Below are 22273 nucleotides of genomic sequence, written 5' to 3'. Positions count from 1 at the left end.
AGGGGAGACTCATGTGCTTTCAGCCCGAAACACAGTCCTGGGTCTTGGTGCATTTGGCTCCCTTCTGGAGGATCAGGCAGCTCTGGGCTTCCTGGAGAAGATACTTGTGTCTTAATTGACAGGCTTTAAATAAGCACAAAACCCCAGGGATCTGATACTCTAAGCACAAAATCCCAAATACTAGATGGTAACTCGATTAAATGCATATCGGTTACATCGAGCCGTGCTTGGCGGGGGCTCCGTAATTGCCAGTTGGAAAATCAACGTATCTGACAAAATGACCTAACTTTCACTCACCGTTCTTATGTCTTAAACCATATTGGAGAAACACGCATTTGTAGAATACAGGCCTCCAAACAAACAGAATCAAACCATGATGTCCTTTGTTTAAGGAACGCATTCAGAACTAGGGCCATGAGAACATTCCCAATCTCGTGGCAATTTACTCTGATGACTTGATTAAACTCCGCACTCTAATTTTATCTCCAGACATTCTGATTTTTTTCTGTAATTTGATATGCATTGTGCTGGGTGAAAGTGGAAACATGCATTCCATATTTGAAGTCTTTCCCACGTCACCCCAACAGCCTAAGGACTGTGAGGAGCGAGCTCACGGACGGAGAAGCCCTGTATTCCTGTGGTTGGTAACAGCTCTGGAGGACCTTCACCCGTGCACTCAGAATCTCCTTGCATTGAAGTAATACAACGCTATTCTCCCTGCGCACACTTAGTTGATACCTGTGGACCCCACCGCCTCGTTTAAGATGGCTTGGGGCAAGGGACGGTTTTTCGTTTGTCCTCTGAGGGCCCTGCCAGGTCATACTGGCAGTCAGGTTTTGTTGGCCCTTTCCTGAGGGACAGAGTGAAAGGCTGTAATGCAGCCTGTCTTTTCTAGTTTACTGGCTTTGACTAAAATCATAACATTCCCTCCGACATAATGACGGCATCAGTGAGACTTGGGCAAAGGAAACTCCCTGATGGAAGGAATTCAGTTGTGGGAATGGAAAGCTCTGCAGGAGACCCTGAAGCAGTGATCTGTGGCCTCTCAGGAGGTTGGGGGACAGATGTGGGCAGACGGGAAGCCCACAGGGATGGATACCCAAACTTGAGCAAGTCCCTGGCTGCTTCTCTTGCCCCTTTATTCCTGTGTCGCCCTCCAGCACTCGGAGCAGGGCTTGAGGGGCACCCAAGACCCAAAAAAAACCATAGGCTGAAACCACTGAGACTCTTACCCTGGAAGAACATTTCGAGTGACAGGGACTCATATCCAGATGTGCAAATAGCAAATGCCCGGTCAGTGAAAGAATACGCCATCCAATTCTAAGAATGCTAAAATCTCCTTTAGAAGAGCCCAGGACTTCGGGGTATTTATATGACTTCCCTCAGTGCAGTCATCCACTTACAAACATAGAGTGGCTTCTGGGATATTGCTACAATTTCCTGAGGTCCTGAGTTTACGTATCAGTAGACGTTAGTCATTTTCCCAGGGTGACTTCGAAAGCAAACAACGTAAAATGAAGGTCCTATAGAAAGTAATTTTGAGTAATTCTTTATGACACGAATGTCACACTACTACCGACAGAATCAAATGTTTATCTCTTTCTTTTCTTTCTTCCTTTTTTTTTATTTAAAGAAAAAAACAAACCTGCCAGCCAAGTTGAAAAATCCTTTTTATCCTGGCTACTGCTCAGGAGGAGGAATGAGGTGAGTCGGGCATTAGCTACAGACACCACAGACCCTGCAGACGCCTCCAAGCTGCAGCCCTCCCCGGGGATGCTATTAGTGTCCCAGGTTCTTGTCCGGAAAGGGAGACAGGAGAAACTGATTGCTATTCAGATCAGCCTCAAGGCCAGGGCTGTCTGGGCCGGCACTGCCAGGTAAATAAAAGACCACCACTGTGGGCCGAGCACATCCTGGGCCCCCAGAGTGGAACGGGCATAGGCTGCTTCCATAGTGAGTGTGTCTGATGTCTGTGAAATGCCACTTGCTCACCCCCGCCCACCCACCCCCGACCAAAGCAGTGACGGGTGCATCTTCAATATTTGCTGTCACTCAGCCTCCTTTCCACCTCTGCCACCCCTAGCAGGCACGCGCTGAGCCTCTATGGAGTGTTCCAAGGAAAGGACTGTTTACTTGTTTCCTGGGAGATGGCCCCTCTTCATAGCGACACTGTCCACCCACTTATCGGGACTGAATCAACAATAGCAGGAAGGTCACTGGCACCGTGGCTGAAGTGAACTAAACGGTCTCACGACAATGGCTGTCATTCACTGTGCCCGAGGCTGCTTAATATTCATCATTTCGGCGTAGCTCTGTGCGGGAGTTTTAATACCCTCACTTTATAGGTAAGAAAGCCAAGACACGGGGAGGTTAAGCAACCTGTTCCAGGGTCACACAGCTTGATTGGATGGTGGCTTTGGCGGACGACAAAGCCAAACCCTCCCCAATTTCCACAGTCTCAAGGCAGACAAGCACCTACCCATGCTGTACCCGCTGCTCCTTTCGCCGGCTCTCTGGGGTCAACACAATCAATCAAGTCACTTAAAGAGATGCATTGTCTCATACCAAAAAAAAAAATCCCTTTTCCTTGAGTATCAACCGGGCTTTATCTAACCCTCCATCTTCAAGCTGACTTGCAGGGAGCAGAAGGGCTGTGGTCCATGGGAGTTCAGGGCCCCTCCTGGGAATGTCTGTCTGTGTAAGACTAAACCGTGCCATATAAATCTTGTCCGGGGGGGAAAGAAAAGAACGGTTGTGCGGGAGTAGAGTTACTCCAGCTGCCAGGACCCCCTGTGCACAGCCCTGGGAGATCAGAGGGGAGCCAGACCGATTGATTCCTGGCCCAGAGGGCCCCGTGTGAAGCGAGTCCTCCTCAGGTTTCCAAGGTTTCCAGGAGGGCAGGTTGGCTGGGAGCCTTGCGGTGCTGCCGAGGCTGAAGGATGCATTCTGCCATGTGGCTCGAAAGATAAGTTGGGGGCGGCAGACTGGATAACAAGCTAGACTCCCTTCTACTTCTGATAAGATAGAGGGCCTCTCTCTTTGAACGGGTTATTAATACCCTGCTCAGCCCTATGGCCAGGGGAAGAGTGGTGAGCCTGTTCCTTTCATCAGAAGAACCAGGGCCTCCCTGGGGCTGTGGGAGGGAGGGAGGATACAGACAGAGTTGAGGGCCCAGGATACCACTCCACATCTGGGTTCTTTCTCGGGCTCTTGGGGAGTAAGTTGGGGGGGGAGCTCAGCCCCAGTTTAGCCTTGAGGCTTCTGCCACAAATGTCTCCCTTGCTATGTAACCAGGTTTAATAAAACATGGATATTGTATAATAAATACTGCATTTTCATGAATCTGCCTGTGAGATCAAGTGCTGTGCTAGAAAATATTATGAAATATGTATCAAAATCTATTACGGCCTCCTCTGAGCATTTTATATAAATCGCTACCTGTCAGAAGGGTTTGTGGAGAGAATCCAGACGCACTCCATGGAAGGTCCAAAGCCTTTTCTCTGTTGCTATGAGATATTAATATATTAGCATAACATTTTTAAAAATGCAAATCTGCCCCTGGTATCCACATACTCAGAGTGGCATCCTAAGAAACATGGTTTCCCTCTGCTTGATCAATGACCTGCTCCTGCCCGGGATGGCTCTCTGCAGGTCCCCTTGCCAAGCAGCAGCCAAACTCTGCTCGACAGTGCCCTCTACTGCCAGGGAGGGAGAACTTGCTTCCTCAGCGCCAAGCTTCCTCTTTTTAAAGGGTCGGACCACTTTCTCTGCATCTCCTTCCTCCTTGCTTCAAGTGTGCAGTAGCTCATTATATACTTGGTTAAGGGTGCTGTGGCCCTTCCCAGCGCGCGCGTGCACCCATCTAGCTTCTTTCTGTGTGGTTCTCCCTTTTGACTCTCTTGCAACTCTCTGGCGTTTTTGTTTTTGTTTTTGTTTTCCTGGTAAAATCTTATTCGCGTTTCATTTAAGACCAAATACAACAAACCTCAGGTTTGTCTGATGCAGATTTGGTGTTGGCGATTGACCATAGGCAAAGCACGTGCCTATGTTTTGCCATGGAGGGGAAAGCAGCTGCTTCGGTGCCCTCCGTTTCCGAAACTCGGGGAAAGTTCCTGAATAAGGCTTTCTCGCCTCTCATTCTGCTTCTATAGTGAAACCAACCCACACTCATTGATGGAAATGAACTTTGAACATACGGCTGTACTCAACCCGATTAGTTGTCTGCTGACTTTGAATACCAAACCTTGGCACTGCTGGCCCTGTATAACTCACCTAGAGGGGAGGGGTCAAGCTGCGGGCAGACTGGTCCAGCAGGCTGTAAACTGCCATGGATCGTAGTGTTCTGCTTGTGTATGGCGGATTGTCGCGGGAATCACTACCCAGTTCTCTGCCGAGCCCGGCAGCTTTAGGGCCGTTCTTGTGAACCTCTAAGGTTCTTACTGCTCATATTTTTAATCCAGGTCCTGCCACAGACGCCAGGTTTTTGCACAGATGTGAGCCAATTGCGCGGCTCACACCAAAGCTCCTCACGACTTCCTGACTCAAGGCTGAAGTGTACTCAGCCCAGGGGACCTGGTTTACAGATTTGTCACCTTCCTGTGCATGACAGCTGCACCCTGAGATATTTAGCGGGGAGGGGGGGACTCAGTGAGTCTTCTCCCTTTCTCAGCTTTCTCAGGTGAAGGGTTCAAAGTCTCAGCCCAGAACATTCTACCTAGAGTCCCAAGGGGTGCTTCAGACGACCTGGGTAATGATGTCATTATTCCCCGCCCTGTCCTCCATCCCCTAACCCCATGCATTTTGGGACGCTGCATCCCTGAGTTAAGTCACCTTCTCATTGGACCTCAACTTGGGATAGATTTGGAACGCTGCTAAATGTTTTCCATCTCGCACACATAAATATCACCTGGGAAACCAGTTATCTCCTCAGAGGAGCAACCTGCCAGCAAGACCGTGGATTCCTTTTGCTCTGCTGGGTGCTCAGACTAGACACCCATAGGTGACAAGCCTAGTGAAGTTCCCGTTTGCACACAGTTCCACAAAGATAGGGAAAGACTCCTGGTGGCTATTCTAGAGTGAGGGCAGTTTATTATCCAGGGAATGTAAACACAGGTGCATAAAAGCAGTTCTTGGAGCAGGTGTGCCCAACCCGCGGCCCACAGGCAACATGCACCCCAAGATAGCTATGGGTGCAACCTAACACACACACAAACTCTTAAACCAGCTTACAATATGATGAAGGTGTGTGTGTGTTTGTGTGCCTGTGTGTGTGGTTATTTTTTTCGTCACTGTATTACATAGTAGATAACATCCTGTCACCACAACAAAAGGTTGGACGTACCTGTTAGGCAACACAGAGAAATTCTGACATCAATTTTCAGTTACCCACGTCACCAAGCACAATGTTTTTAACTGCTTGAGAAGAAGAGAACCTATTGTCCTTTGGGCCTTTTTTCTTTTCTAGATTTTCCTACCTTAGAAAATCTGCACAGTCATTTCTAGAATCAAAGTTGAGCCTCGGATTTCACTGACCTACCTGTGGAGAAAGCTTCACTTCTTCAAAAAGCTCTGCAAACTGCCTTTCTCTATTTGGAAGGTGGCGCCCCCTGTAGGCTGCTGAGCTCTGGTCTTGGGGGCGAGGGACTCATCTCTGATACTTAGCTCCTGGCTTAACCTGCTACAGAAACTAACCAGGAGGTTCAGTCCCAGCCTTTCTGTAGAGAAAAGTCGTGTCCTGACTGGGTCAGAGCTGAAAAGGGATCCCCGACGGGGCAGAAACACTCTCCAAGCAGTGCTGGGGGCGAGAGGGATGAGGGAAGAGAGTCCCTGTCTAGCTATTTCCTGCCTCAAATGATGAGCCACAAAGGGAAGACACAGCCGTCTGGATGGTGTGGTTATGTGCTCAGCTCCCCAGGAACAAGTGCCGTGACCTTTTGTAAAGAACAAGATGGGGAAGAAAGGGAAAAGAAAGGGGAGACCCCTCGGGAGCCATCACTCCCGCACCCTCTGAGAGAGTTTAATGGGGTGGAGGTGGGGCATAGGTAAGCAAAGGCCTGACAAGCTGAGTCCTTTTTACCAATGTATTCCAGTTTCTTGGACTGGGAAGAGTATAAGATACGAGTTACTTTACCCTGGGAAGAAACCTCAACTGCCAGGCTCTGGTCAGGTCCTTCGGAAGGAAGCTGGGGACCTTCTGCTGGTATTCTCTTCCCCCTTCTGGAAAACTTCCTGTTGACTTCCCTAAACAATACAGGGCACCCTTAGCCCAGGGGTGTAGGAGACCCTGACCTAAGACAGTTATTGTCTCTAGAGGCTGAGGCCGCCTGGGTGCTGAGAGGGAAGCGAGCTGTTTGTGCACTGGAGATAAAGCAAGCCTGTTAGCAAGGCCCCATCGACTTGCTATGAGCAGGCCCCGGAGGCCCAACCTCACACCTGGCCAGGCCAGGTCAGTCATTCCCTCAGACTCCAAGGCAATCTGGAGAGAAAGGCTGGTAAAGGCACTGTGCTGGCAGCTTCCTCTGGAATGCAGGTTTTATTTTCTTCACATTTAATCTTGCCAGATGTTTTTCAACTCTACCCTCAGAACTTAAGAAGGAAAACGTTACTTTTATGAACTAACATCGAATAAGTAGGAAAATCTACACTTCTTGACTCAAATTCTATTACTTCCCTTGATTCTTCTTTTGAAGAATTTCCTTAGCCCTCAGCCAGGAGTGTCTTACAAGCTGCTTTGTGTAATTTTGAGTGGCTTTGAAAAGTCCCTTTGAAACCACTGGTTCTTAAAACTCCCAACTCTGGGGTCCTCTTCTCAGAAGAAATAGAATGAGCCCATACACAAGGTGACATATGGGATTCTAATGCATGAGCCAGTCACCCACCTCTCTCCGAGCCAGGTAGTTTTTTGTGGGGTGGGTTAAAAAGTTCTAGGCGTCCCCTCCCCTCCACAATGGCTACATGTATAATACAAATCCTGCATCTGTGGCTCAAAGAACATCAAGGAGTGTGTGGGGGGGGGGGCATAAAGATTGCAAGGGCCAGAACACGGGAAAGGCTGCTGCGCGATGTTGTCTCCTAGAAATGGCAGGGGAGCGTCACCCAAGGCTGCTGCGCGATGTTGTCTCCTAGAAATGGCAGGGGAGCGTCACCCAGGACACCTCAATAATATGGCTGCTGCGTTAAGACCTGAGCACCAATAGACATACTAAAGGGGAGGGGCATTCTGTGAGGGCCCAACCCCTGGAGGGAAAGTGCTCGACCTATAGGCAAACGAGGAATGCCGACACCAGAAGAAATAGTCCTCCATGGAAGAAGTCCCCCAGTTGGCTGCCCATACCAAGTGGTCAGTTTTAAAAACCATATACACACTTATGTATGCATATACATCACAAAACAGCATTAACAGAAAGCAATGATTTCAAGAGGTAGCGAGGAGGTGGGGGTTAGTACATGGGAGGAACTGGAGGGAGAAAAGGGAAGGCAATAATGAAGTCATATTTTAATTTAAAAAAATGAAGAAGAATGAGAAAATGAATTCCCCCATGTACTGCCCTGTCACCTCCTCTAGGTCATGTGCCCAGAGGCTGAGCACTGCAGCTGGAAGTGAGCAGCTGAGTCTGAAGCCTTTAGTAGCCATATTCTCAGGCTGCAGAGATGGCTCAGAGGTTAAGACCACTGGCTGCTCTTCCAGAGGGCCTGAGTTCAGTCCCCAGCAACCACATGGTGGCTCCAACCCTCTGTAATGAGAGCTGATACCCTCTTCTGTCATAAAGGTGTACACACAGATAGAACACTCACATATATAAGATAAATAAATTTTAAAAAAAAGAAGCCATGTTCTCTTAAGGAAGTTCCAGTGCCTCTCTCACATGTCGGGGCTCTGCCTGGGACTGCCACACCCCTGCACTTCCCTTCGTCAGCTACCCCTCGCTATAGAAACACCTTCCCTACACTTTGGTGTACAGCAGTAACCAATGGCTATTTCTCATAACCCCAAGGACTAACCAGCCTCACGTGAGCAGCTCCTGCTCAGGTCTTCTACATTTACAGGCAGATGGTGGTGGGGCTAGAACATTCTAAAGGTTTCTCCGTTCCCTCATGTGGATGAGTTGGGCTAGCAGATCACGGATGGGGATGCCCCCTCCACGCTGCTCTCCACCAGCAGACTTGGCCTCTTAACGGTATGGTTTCTGGGTAGTCAGACATTTACGGGACATCTGCTTCATGGTGCACAGGAGTTCTGAGAAGCCTAGTCAGTGCTTAGACCTCTGTCTGTCTCTGTTACTCTGTCTCTTTCTCTGGCTCTGTCTGTCTCTCTGTCTCTGTTTCTGCCTCTCTGTCTATCTCTGTCTCTCTGTCTCTGTCTCTCTCTGTCTCTCTCTCTGTTTCTCTCTCTCTCTCGTGTGTGTGTGTGTGTGTGTGTGTTCCTTCCTTAAGACAGAGTCTCACTATGTAGCCCTGGCTATCCTAAAACTCACTCTTCAGATCAGGCTACTCTAAATTCACAGACATCCACCTGCCTCTGCTTCCTAAATACTGGGATTAGAGGTGTGTCACCAAGCCTGACTTAGGGTTTCTCTTGACTGAGCCTCAGAAGACCCAAAATGCCACACCTACCACTTTCTCTAGGTAAGGCTAAGGCCACGTCAGATCCAAGGGCAGGAGACTCAGACTCCATCTTCCCGTGGGAGGAAGGGAGCGCAGTGTGTGGCCTTGTTTCATCTTTAAGGCACACTTCCACTTTTAAGGCCAAGCATTTTGCATGCTCTAAGTTTCATATTAAATGCCATTTTCTAGTTCTTGGATCTCTAGACAAGGCTAATTTCTCCTTTTTGCACAGTGTGTCTGCACAACTCTAAAACATTGGCACATAGATTTTCCAGACCTTCACACTTAACAGCTAGGCATTTTTCCTGTGAGTGTAAATTCTACAAGAGCTAAGTCATGGTTTTTTTTTAAAGTGTGTGTGTGTGTGTGTGTGTGTGTGTGTGTGTGTGAAGCCTAGAAGAGGACATCAGTTACCAGGAGCTGGAGTTAAGGTGATTCTGAGCTGCCCAGTAGTGGGGCTTAGAATTGAACTCAGATCCTCTGAAAGAATAGCAAGCAATTTTAACTTCTGAGCCATCTCTCCAGCCCAAAGCCATGGTGTTTAGTGTTTTACTCAACACTAATTCCCAGATACTTATCCAGTGTCTGCTCTTTATTTAGCTTCTGCATTGAACTAAATCAATATTGGGTTTCCCCGTGAATGGGGAAGAAGGGTCAGAACTAACTTAGGTGGTGACTCCCTGGGGTTCCTTACTCACTCTCAGCCCTGTTTCTCATCTCCCAGACTATAACACAGTTCTTCCAGGTCTTTCAAAGAAAAGCCACGCTATTTTAGAAGCCTGTTGGTCATGTGGCCATGTGGCCAGATGTGTTGACTCCAACATCTTCAAAGACTCAGGGGGTTGTGGTGGAACAGGTCCTGTCCAAGCCCCTTTGCAGCAGCTAGACAGTGTTCCAGTGTCCCAGGCATAAGACAGCAGTGTCTCTGTTAGCCTGTGCCTCAGCTCACCTGTGAGGTCAGGAGGCTCCACGGTGGTCAATGACTTCTCAGAATGGGGAGGCAGGGCGTGGGAGCAGGTGGAGCGTGGGAGCGGGGAATACAGAGCAGACCCTCAAGAAAACAAATGCATCTCGAGGAGCTCCGGGAACTTGATGAGAATCTGCTCCTGGGAATAGGAGGTTAGGAGGGATTTTTAGAATTGAGTTCTGATTTGGCCACCAAGCCAGGAACAAAAGATAAGAAAGCTATCATCAGCCTGGGAGGGAGGGGGGCAGGGCCAGACCTCAGTCAGCACCATGCATCAAGAAGAACACATCTTTCTTTCTTTCTTTCTGTCCCTCCTGCTAATTCCTGAATACTCACTATGGTTGCTCTTAGGACTCTTGGAGGACTTTGTCCTTCATACTTCCTGCATGCGTTGTGATTTGTGGGGTTGCGTTATTAAATCTGGCCAGCGAAGTATGAGACAAGAAGAAACCCCCACCCCGTGTGTGTGTGTGTGTGTGTGTGTGTGTGTGTGTGTGTGTGTGTGAGCCCCCCGAGATCTCTTCTCTTTTGGTCCCATGTCTAATGTGACAATATTGAACACAGCAGCTGCCCCCTCTAGCCTGGGTCTCTGAGTCATTTAGTGAGGAAGAGAAAGAATCCTCTGGCCTGCCCGGAACTACCCAGCAGCTGGAGGAGTCCAAGGACCTGTGCTGCCTTAGGCGCTGTTGTACAAGATGGTCTGTGGGCTCTCCAACTCACTTCATGTCAGGAGCATCTGGGGTCCATTCTATCCCTGATTCTGACTCTAATGTATAATCATTTGTTTTCAAATACCCTCAGAGTCCTGGGGGAGTTGAGAGGTCCCCACCCCTTCCTCACTCTTTCTGCGTCATAAATACATCATGGGGTGGGGGTTCCTTTGTTATAATCGATAGGCTGGCATCAAAGGGTTCCTATGAACTAAGGTTCACTTTTTTCCTCTCATTTCTGTAGTTCTTACCAAATCATCTTTCTGTCCTTGCATCTCCTTGGGCTCCCCTAAACTGGGACAGCTCTCAGCCTTTTCTTGGGTTTGACAGTCTTGGTAATTTTTTTCTTTTGTCCTTGATGGTTTTGAGGGATACTGGTTAGGAGTTTTATAGACTGTTCCTCAAAACTGGGGCTTGTTTGATGTCTTCCTCATGGTTAGACTAGGGTGATGAGTTTTTGGAAGGGCCTGGTAGACAACCACCAATGGAGGATTTACACTGTTTGCCCAGCATTGCTGTCTATATCAGCCATGTTCAGTCTCTTGTGGTTGGCTTTCTACGGTCTCCGCACTGTAAAGCTGTAACTTCTTGTTCTCTCACGGAGTCTCGGGAAGCGTATTAGCTCCTTTCCTGCTGTTGTGATAAGAACACCACAACCAAAGCAGCTTAGAGAAAGAAGCGTTCATTTGGCTTACGTTTCCAGAGGGATAGTAGGGCTCCATCACGGTAGGGCAGAGTGGCAGCAAGTAGCAGACATCATGGCAAGACTAGAAGCCCATCTTAAACTAAAGCAGGAAGCAGAGGGAATTGAGGATAAGAGGCTTTGAAACCTCAAGGGCTGCCCCAAATGACGCACTTCCTCCATCAAGACCCCGCCTCTTACACTTACGCAAACAGTGCCACCTGCTGGGGGCTGAGTGTTCAAACACCTGAGTCTAGTGGGAACGTTCAGACCACCACAAGAAGGCACCAAACACAGCCCACAGATAAAGTGATGGGAGTCATCCGCCACCTCCCTGAAGGAAGGGTGTCTGCATGCATTATTGGAAAAGCAGACAAGGAATTTTTCTCTTCTTACCCACTTATTTTATTCAGTCATGGCTTGCATCAGCACGGATCCATTTATTATATGCACTGTTTTCTTCTGGCCCTGTAGTCGGATACTGCAGTGTTCACTACTGGGAACTCAACTAGGTGTTGCCTGCGTTGCTTTGGGACACCCTCATCTTTATGTTCGTTGAGTACTTCCTTTTTCCTCACCACACAGCATGCCAGGCTCAGCTTGTTTATTTCTTAACTCTGCCCTAGATGTAACCATTGCTCTAAGAAGCCCTGGATTTATCGCTCTATTTATCCATTTATTTATTTAGAAAGACGGGATTAGAATCCAGGTTTTGGTGCTTGGTTAGACACCAGGACATTTCATTCTAATGCACAGCAAGGCTCGGGACCCAGTGAGTTAAAGTCACGGTGCTCCTCGGTCCTGTTGCCCATGAGAGTTTAACTTGATGTCAGCTGGCTCCTGTGGGTTCATCAAGCTCTGTGTGGTACAGAACTCCATCATCTGTCACAAACTATTTACAGATAGGAGACACACATTTTCACACGCATCAATGGAAACTGGCTTTTACAAAGGCATACCTATGCATCATTCACTGTAATACTTCTTGTAGTTTAAGTACTAGCAGAATTGATGTTCTAATGCCAACCTCTCTCCGAGTACAGTCCTCTTAGCACTGAGATAATATAGAGAGTAAAGAGTTTAGCTTCTCAAGGTACCAAGACCAGAGGATCTAATCCAAGACATTGGTGATCAAGGCATTGAGGGGAGCAAATTCCTCCAGGAACCAGCAAGAGAGACCTTACTTGGTTTGAAGTGTGTATGTGTATGTGAATGTGTGTGTATGTGTGTGGAGGAGGGCGAGTGACTAGGTATGACTGAGTACACACACCACACACACACAAGTAGTATGAGTGTGTGTACTTCAGTTCTGAGGTGTGAACAGATGTACATGAGAATGTTGGTAGGTACATGGGGAGGAATTAGTGTGCACGACTAAGATGTGTGAGTGTGTATGTGTGTGTGTGAGCATTAGAGAGTGTAAGGTCAGAATGGGACAGACCAACTCTTCGACACCCATTTACCTTCATTCCACACAGAATGCTGGCGAGTGCCTCCTCAGCCGCCTCCTGAAAGGAGGTTGGGGTCTCCGGAACAGGGGCTCCTGGTATAGCTCCTTGCCAAGCCTCATCCTCCCCTATCTCCTGAGACCCCGGGTGCACAAAACAGTGAAATATTTCCCCTGTCACCCATTAAAGATGGCTCCACAAGTTCCCAGAGAGCTGAGTTAACTCATTCCCATAATTAGCAATTTTCTGATATCCTACTAACACCAGTTAATTATTCCCCTGGAGACAAAGCAGACTCATAGAACGCCACTAGTCAGAGGGTGCACCCGGTCCAGAAGCTCAGACACACACTGCTTGACCGTTACATTGCCACTGGTTTCCAGACAGGCTTGGTGACCTGGCGTGTGACCTTGAGACAGAGGTAAGTGAGGGTCTGTTACCACTGTGGGAGCCCAAACTGCTCCCTATTGGGCTTGCTCCTCCGCTGGCTCAAAAGCACCAGAGCTCTGGAGACACGCCAACCATCCTGCCAGCCCTTCACCGACACCATGACAAGACCAAAGCACTCCCAGCCTGGTCCGAGGTCCCAGGGAGCAGAAAAGAAGCCCTCATCTCCACCTCTTCCAGCTGCCCAGACATGCTAATAACCCCCACTTTCTCTAAGGCCACTTGCACAGTGTTTGAGGGTCACACTGGCCAGCTCAGGGTCACAGAAGCACATTAACACAGGTACTGTCCACCCCTGCAGGCAGGACCTCCCACAGGGGGCCTTAATACATTGCTGGAAGAAAAGAGCCTGGGCCCAGATGTGGCTCTCAAACACCTGGGACAGATGGCCACCTCGCTCCCTGGTGAAAACAAGAAGCCAGCAGTGATAGCTCTGCTCACACTCTGACTGGGACAAACCGCAAACCCACAGAGACTCATTTGACGAAGAGAAGAAAATCAACCCCGAGGCTATTTTTGTTGAGCTACAATAATGGTTCGAGTGGACACTGGGCTTTCTCACCTCAGTTACTCAAATGGCAACCCCAGTTGGGTTCTCTTTTCACAAGCGAGAAAGTCCCTCCTCAGGGGAAAGTTCTGCCGGCTCTTACCTGATGCCTCTCTCTATTCAAATCTCTCTTTAGGAGCTGTAGCTTCTTAGGAAGCTCTCAGTTCCAGCAAAATGGAGAGGAAAGTACAGAGATCTGCAGGGTGCCCAAGGCCTCTCCCTGCACAGTCTCGCTACTGCAAACGCCCCCCACCAGAGTGGCCCACTCATTATAACTGATGAGCCCCAGGACACATCCTTACCACCCAAGGTCCACTGTGTCATCCGCGTTTGCTTTTGGGGTTGGACAGTCTATGCATTTGGTCCAATGTAGGATGGCGTGGACCCATCCCATAATATGCATGGTGGCTTCCCACCCTAATGACTCTGGCTTTGCTTCTGCCTCCTCCCTCTCTGAGCCTGACTTGGCCATCACTCATCTTGCTACTTCTGAATGTTCCAGAACTCAGGCTGGATTTGTTTTTATAATTTGTTCATGGAGGGACAGCAGACAGACAATGGGAAGGATGGACTCAAGATTAAGGACAAAGGTGTTGAGGCTATGGCTCAGTGGTAAAGTGCTTGCTGATGCCAGTGGTCTGAGTTCAAATCCCCAGAGCCCACCTAAAGCGGGTTGAAGCGCCTCTGTAAACAGGGCTCCTATTGGGTTGGGAGACGGAGAGAAACCCCAGAAGCTCACGGATTAGCTAGTTCAGCTAAGATAGCATCAGAGAGACAACGAAACAAGACACAAACAAAACCACTGCATCAGACAAGGTGGAAATTGAGGACCAACAATATCTGAGCTTTATCTCCTGACCTCCACACGCATGCCTAACCCATATAAACACGCACACACACACACACACACACACGCGCGCGCGATTAAGGGTGGAAATGAGCAATTAAGATTTCTTTTTCCGCTGGGCAGTGGCACACACCTTTAATCCCAGCTAGCATGTGCAAAGCACAGGTTCCCTAAATGCCATTCCTGGTGGCTTTATAGTGTGTTTGTGTGTCACATGCGTGCATGCGTGCCTGTCCCAGGTGGCTGAAGCATTTCTGATCAAGAAAAACAATAGACTAAAGCAAGCTTACCCAAGGCTCCCGAAGAAAACTCCAATTACTCCCATGGCTTTGTCTTATTATTTTTTTTATTGCACTTTAGCTTTATGACATGGGACCTCTTACGGGTAAAAATCTCATCAGATCACAAACACAGCTTTTTCTGAACTAACTAACTATGCATATGTGGGTCAGAGTCCCAGGATGCTAGAAATGCCTCCCTACAAGGCCCAGCCATCCTCTTACCCATACCTCCTGGGCCCTGGGGCTGGCCAGATTCTGGATTTCACCAGAATGCTGAGCCCTGTGCTCACTCTCTAACTGAAGCTCTTCCAAGCCAGGCATTAATTTGCTACAGCCCTTGTGAATCCAAGCTAAACTCAGGCATCTACCAGCAGGAGCAAACAGCCCTCAGAAAACAGATGACCGGCGCTTGGAAAAGTGGCTCAGCAGGCGGTAAGAGCACCTGCTATTCTACTGCAAGGCCCCTATGGCATTCATAATGCCAGTTCCAGATGATCTGAGACCCTCTTAGGACTCTTTGACCTATATGGGCACCAGGCATGCCTGCATGTAGTACACAGACATGCATGCAGACAAAACAGTTTCACACATAGAATAAATACAAAATTTTAAAAAATAAAACCAAAACAGACTACAGGATTCACAGCCCACCAGCTTTGGGTTGATGACAAGTTATGAGGCAATATGTATTTATTGAGTACCTACTGCATACAGGACAGTGGAAGCAGAGACCACAGTGTCCTTTGAGGGCAATGGCTCTCAACATGTGGGTCATGACCCCTTTGGAGGGTCAAATGACCTTTTCTCAGGGGTCACCTAAGGCCATTGAAAAACACAGATATTTACATTACAACTCATAACAGTAGCAAGATTACAGTTATGAAGTAGCAACAAAAATGATCTTAAGGTTGGGGTCACCTCAGCATGAGGAACTGTACTCAAGAATTTCAGCATTAAGAAGGGTGAGAACCACTGCTCTAGCGCCTCAGAGGGAAAGATCACCTACCTCTCTTACCCCAGAGCTGTTTCTCCACTGGGAAATGTTTGGTTTATCCCACAGATGATAAAACCAAAACCTGCCACATCACGAGAGCAAAGATATTTTCAACACCAAAAGTTAGTGAGGATTTCCTAAAAATAAATAATAAATAAATAAAATAAAAATAAATAAATGATTTGTGTGTGTATATATTACTTAACGTATCAGATAATACATTAATCATATATGTCATAAATATGTCATGTGCGTCTTATATAATAAATAGTGTATTTTTAAATGCCTTTTTCTTATTTATTTGTTTTGCAGTGAGCATCTGCTGCAGTTGGAGAGCTCTCAAGAGCTCGAGCAGCACTGGATGCACCCCCACTTCCTCCTACACAGCGTTCCTTCTCTACCTTCCTAGTGCTGAGACCCTTTATTACAGTTCCTCACATTGTGGTGACCCCCAACTGTAAAACTATTCTTGTTGCTACTTCACAATGATAGTTTTGCTGCCATTATGAATTGCAATGTAAATATTTTTAGAGATAGAGGTTTGCCAAAGATGTCACGATCCACAGGTTGAGAACCCCCGCTATGCCTTGAAGGCGGGCTTTACGACATCCCACCTGTAAAGGCTGGCCAACTGGGCTCCACCAAACACCCCTAAGATGGACACAGGCTTAGTCACTGCCTCCTGGCACCTGGGTACCCACAGTTCAGTGGGTGCATCTTGCTGGACTCCTTCATGTAGCGAAGGTTGGACCAAGATTCAGTTTTGTTTCTGAGGCTTATCAGTGAGGGCCTGTTGTTTGGCCGTTTCCTCAGAATTGAAACATTCCCTTCCGGAGAAAGAGATCGGGGAGGCTCCAGGAACAAAGGGCAACATGTCTAGAGAAACAAAACTTGGAAGGTTCTCTGGGGGTGCCCTAGCCTGGCTATATAAACAGAAGTAAACACTTGCTGGGTGCGGAGATTCTGACCACTGAGCTGGAGCAGAGGCTTCTCTGACTGTCTAGCTTCCTGTAAGCTGTGCAGAGCCCTAGGCTTGCAATTCTCATGAGTGGTCACCATGCGGGGGTGGGCTTTTTCCAGAGGCCCTGCTTTTGAGTCATCTCTGCTTCTTGTAATTCACCCATCCCCCACATCCTTGATAGTAACCTCAATTAAAAACCCATTGGCTCACCAAGTTGGACATCAGTGCAATCGTCCCTTTGGTCTGTTGTGGGCTCCCTTTCTGGGGAGAGTAGGTGTGTGTATGCACGCACGTGCGTCATCTCCCAGGGAAAAAGTCTGTCGCCCTGCAGGAAATGCAAAGACGATCTTCAAAGGCTGAGTCCTGCACACGCTCCAGTTGAGTTCATGCACCCAGAGCACGTGGCGTGTCGAAGCGACAAATAAACTGCCCCAGGTCCTGGGTAGATGACCTTGAAAGGACATGACTGGCCGTAGTGAAGTTCAGCTGCCAATCTCCTTAGGCCGGCTGGAAACCCCTGCTGTGTCACCCGTGGTGGCTGTGCAGGGAGGTTCCACTTCGCTGGGTTGGAACTCAGATCTCAGAAATTGCCAACACCACCGATTCCCACCAACACTTTCTCCATGAGCCATTGGGCAAATAAAAAGCCTTTGCAGGTTTGGAAGATGCCTGAGACAACTGTCCAAAGTCACAGTCGGCCCTTCCGAGGATCCGTGCACCAGCTAGTCTCCACCCTCCCGCACGTTGCTTTCTTCGCGCGGTATCTAGGCTACCGTGCCCCAGGCTCAATGACTGGAGGCTCCGATGGTGGCTGTAGTCCAGCAGAGTCCACACAGGAGGTGGCGGCCAACACCTATAACCCATCCCCCAATCTTGGGCTAGGCCAGTTGTGCTGTGGGATAGGGGTTTCTCTTAGGGGTCGGCTCCAAGAAGCCCCGTGGCTAGACACACCTGTCTTCTCCAGGAAGTTAGACTGAAAGCTCAGGTGGGCTGAGAACTGCCTACCCACAAGCCTCTGCGGTGTGGAGCCTGGTGGCAGGTTCCTGCCACAGAAAGATGGCCTTCCTGGGCGCCCAGATTCACCCCATGTTCTATGCCTCACCCACATTCACAGCATCCCCGGAATGAATGAGACTTTCTGTCTCCCAAGTCACAGACGACACCCCAATGTGGCTTCTAAGTGCAGTCGTTAAGCGCCCCCCCCCCCCATTCACCTCCAGAGGCTGAATAAATCTAGACTTGAGGGGGGATGTCCACTCACTCGATGAGCATCTAGACAAGGTGTGCAGATCCGGCCAACCTAAAAGCCAACTGCTAATGGCCCGCACTAAAGTCCTGGGATCTGGGGTGATACTGGCCAAGTTGCTAGGGTGGGGTAAAAGGCCTGTCCCCTCTTTCCCCAGTGTGTGGATGTAGGTAAGCTTGCCTGCCTCCTCTCCCAGACTCCTTCCTGCCTTCCTCTGTGAAGGGTAACAGTAACTGTGGAAATCTCGGGGTCTCCCTGTGAGCAGCCCACACATGCCAGTGGCTGTGGCATGTTGTGATTGTCACGGCTATCACTGCCCCTCTGATGACGGCTTAAGCAACGGTGGCCATTCACTCTCGCCTCCACCATGTGGATCTGCCCCAGTAGCGCAGCCTACGCTGGCACCTACCTCTGGCCCTGTGGTACTTAGTCTGCTGTTGTAGCAGTTCCTGAGAAAGCCACCAGTCTTGCAGGTGGAAAGCTGGGCTGGGGGGAGGGGAGCCACAGCCCTTCCCTACGGACCAGTGGGGATTGTGTCTGGTTAACGGGTCACTGTCTCGCTGCTAAATGCCATAATAGGGAGCAGAGAGGATGAGAGAAAACAATGCTGGGGGCTGATGAGGGGAGCCCAGTAACTCGTTAGTAAGACTAATTCACCGGCAGGCAAAATTGAGCAAATGAACCAAGCAATGACATGAGAAGATTTTGGGGGGTGTGGGGGTGTGCTGTGGACACTCCCAAGACCCAGTTCCAAACCAAACAGAAATTCAGACCAAGCAGGAAAGAAAGAAGAGTAAGTCCAGAGGGGGGTGCATCCTCAGAGAATGGGGTGCATCCTCAGAGAATGGGGTGCATCCTCAGAGAATGGGGTGCATCCTCAAAGAACAGATTAGAAGCCCTCAACATTCGAGGATGTGTTTCAGTGAGCCCCCAGACTTGTGAAGATGTGAGCCCCACTGACTGACGACACAGAGGCCCCACCCCTGTGCCTGCAGTTTACCCGAGAAGGCAGCAGAGGTCTCCCTCAGCATCAGAAGCCTTCCCCAGGCTGCTCTGAGCCATGCCTCTCTTCTCTCCTCCCCTCCCCTCTCCTCTTTGTAGTCCCAAACTTGGAAGTGAAGTCAGGGCAGATTGCTTGCCCGAGGCTTCCCTGATGCTATGTGCATCAATCCCAAACCAAGGTACATGTCACAATCCCTAGTGTGTAAATAAGACAAAGCAAGGATACGGGACTCCAGGCAGCTAGCCCAAGGTTGCTCATCTTGAAAGATGGTTCTATGACACCATCACCAGCAGATCAAGCCAGAAAATGATTTACCACACTGGACTGCCAACTCCCTGGCCTTGACCTTGATTTATTGGGTAGTTGTTTCCTCCCAGAGAGAGGCTCTGTAGCTTCCTGAGCTGAGAACCAATGCAGCAGGTACAGGAATTCCCGTCATTAGAATAGCCAGAGAGAATCAAAGCAACGGCTCAGATGGCTGCTCCCTCGTTCAAAGCCCACCACGTCCAACAGCAGGGGGGACTGGGTCCCAGAGGCTCAGCTTGGCAGAAAGGGGGAGGTCTCATCCTGCCAATAGGCGGTTGGTTTCCATCTAAACCCTTCCAGACAGGCTGCCTGGCTGGTGTTCCTTCATTCCTGAGGCTGCAGTGACCCCATGTGGCCATTGATGAGCATAGCTGCCTGCAGGGTGTGACAGCTATTTCTTCTCCATCAAGCTTCTGTGCCTTGAGCTTTTAGGACAGTTTGTCCCTAGCCCCCCTGACTGTGAGGCCACAGCCCCCGGTGTGGTCTGAGCACACCCCTCAGCCATTGCTGGAGAAGCTGTGAACATCTTTGGGTTGAAGGTGGCTGACTCTTGGGTCTGCTTTTCCCTGCAGGATCCTACCCTCACCCCTTCCCACACCCTCCCAGCATCTTATGAACAGGTGAGACCAAGGGAATTGTGTGACCTGTAGATGCAGGAGACGGAAATGAGAGACGTTTATACAGAACTGGGAGGGTCGACAGGGATTGGTTAAAGCCACATTCACGTTTATAAGTGCAAGTGGGCCAGAAACACTGGAGAAGTTTCTCCTAATGCCACCCCAGATGATATGTATGGATGGGGGAGGAATTGCCTGTGGCTGCTGCTGACATGTGCTGAGCTTGACACAGCTTAGGAAGGGTTTTTATCCCTCCCACACCTGATCTTAAGTCCCCTGAACATAGGTAGGTGGTTTGGTGGGGTATATCCTCACCTGCTTCTGTTTCCCCGCACCTCACTTTCATTCCTCTGGCTATAAATAAAACCCGACTGAGACACAGGGCAGAGAGAACTCTGAGCCACTACTCCCCCCTAGTGTCTGTCTGGTTCTGTTCTGAAATGGCAAATAAAATCAATTAAAATACTCCAAAACCAGACTGCTGTAATTTATCCTTTAAGAGTCGTAAATGTGAACTCTTAACCTTAAATGGAAGGAATGTTCTGGAACATTCTTTTTTTGTTGTTTTGTTTTTGTTTTTGTTTTTCAAGACAGGGTTTCTCTGTGGTTTTGGAGCTTGTCCTGGAACTAGCTCTTGTAGACCAGGCTGGTCTCCAACTCACAGAGATCCGCCTGCCTCTGCCTCCCTAGTGCGCCACCACCACCCGGTGCTGGAACATTCTTAATTGAAGAAGACATGCAGCCACTATTTGAGATAAGAAAGGAAAGAACAGGGAAAAAAAAGCAAGACCTATTTTCCCCTAAACCCTTCTTTTCTTTGCCCAACTGCTGCTCCCCCAATCTTCAAGGAGAAACTCTGCTGTGAGTGAGTGGGGACAGTGTTGGCAATAGTGGCCGGTCTGCCATACACACCTCATACACAGATAGACCTGCACCGACTTGATCTTGCAGCTTCCAAATCTCAGAACTAAATGATTTTCTTTTCAAGAAGAGATTTGAGTGTCGCCTGGAGATAAAGAAACCCCAAAGCATGGGAGGACTTCCCTGTTTGCCTCGGCCAGTCCCCTGGGTTTGGAGGGCTTAACGTTGACTAAGGGAAGTCCACACAGCCCTTGGTTGTGCCCCTGGTTGATCTTTAATTGCCAATACCCCTCCATGTTTGATGTGGCCACTAGATATTCCTCCAACCGATACTAGCTTTTGCTCTCAACAGCCCGCAGCCTGTCTATTCCACATCTATGAACGACGTCAGAGCTGAAAACCACCAGCTGGACTGCGGTGTGCAGAACGGTTGTTAAGGAGAGTCCCAAACTGACACTGATGGACGAGAAAGGGAGGAGGTGTGGGTCAAGGGAGCAGTCAGGTGACCATGCCAGTCTGTCAATAACCTCAATAGCCAGAATGATCCGTCAGTGATGGCCCGTGTCAGGCGGAGCCCAGCCTTTATAGACCCATATCGATCACTCACAGATGTGAGCTGCTTAAGAAGGAACAGAGAGCAGGGGCCTGTGGACAGACAGCATGGCCGGCCAGTGGCCAGCAGGCAGTGCTTCATTGTAAGAGCCAGGGCAGTACATTCTCAGGCTAGCTACACGAAACCTCTTTGATTTGCTTTTAAGTGTGGCTTCTGGAAGAATCTCCGGCAAGATCTCTGTTGACTTTCTTCTTAGTAGAAACTTAAGGAGGCGGGGTGTGGGTACATGGCTCGGTGGCAGAACAGCTGCCCGGTCATGCGGGAATTCCTGTATCTGCTATCTAGGACCTTAGAGGGGGGTAGAATGCCAACATCTTTTTGGCTGTGCTGCTGGACCCAGGGGTCCCTCCGTTCCCATCTATACCATCCAGTCTGCCCTTGCCCTCAGCAATGTCTCAGCCATTCCCAGGGGCTTTACGGAGAGGTGTGAGCCCCTCATCTTCCATCTAGGGTGACTACACCTGGTTATTACTCTCTACACCTAACAGAGACATCTCAGGGGTCACCTCCATGCCACACTTCTCTTCCCCAGCGTGTGACAGCAGCTGAGCAATCCCTTCCTCTTTCTGGTTAGACACCTTTCCCCCGCACCAGGAGGACAACTGCTCCTGGTCATCCTTAAATGTCCAGCTTGAAACTTAAGTTTGGATGTGTGATTCAGCTAGCTTTTGTCATCTTTTCAGACAGAAGTCTCCCTTGAGAAGCAACTATTTCTATCTTGAGAGCGTTCACCAAGGGCTTTGGGAAGCATGTATATTCCAAGAGGTTCCTGGGAATTAGAAGTACCACTCGTTGGTTCTCAGACCCTCGGGTCCTCCTCTACTGGGACAGAATACTTTGTAAAGTTGATTAACCCTAAGTGTCTCCCGCATCCTGGAGAGTGGCATTCTGTTCTATTTGTTTGTTTGTTTTTAAAGATTTATTTATTATGTATACAACATTCCCTACATGTATGCCTGCATGCCAGATCTCATTATAGATGCTGTGAGCCATGTGATTGCTGGGAATTGAACTCAGGACCTCTAGAAGAGCAGCCAGTGCTCTTAACCTCTGAGTCATCTCTCCAGCCCGGCATTCTGTTCTTGTTATCTCTGAGTGGGCCCTGTGCCCTTAATAGGTTACACTGATTTTCTGTGAGC

The sequence above is a fragment of the Alexandromys fortis genome, unplaced genomic scaffold, assembly GCF_014885135.2.
Source record: "Alexandromys fortis isolate MF-2015 unplaced genomic scaffold, M_Fortis_MF-2015_v1.1 scaffold_20, whole genome shotgun sequence".
In the NCBI taxonomy this organism is placed as follows: domain Eukaryota; kingdom Metazoa; phylum Chordata; class Mammalia; order Rodentia; family Cricetidae; genus Alexandromys; species Alexandromys fortis.
Note: the sequence above shows the minus strand (reverse complement) of the source record.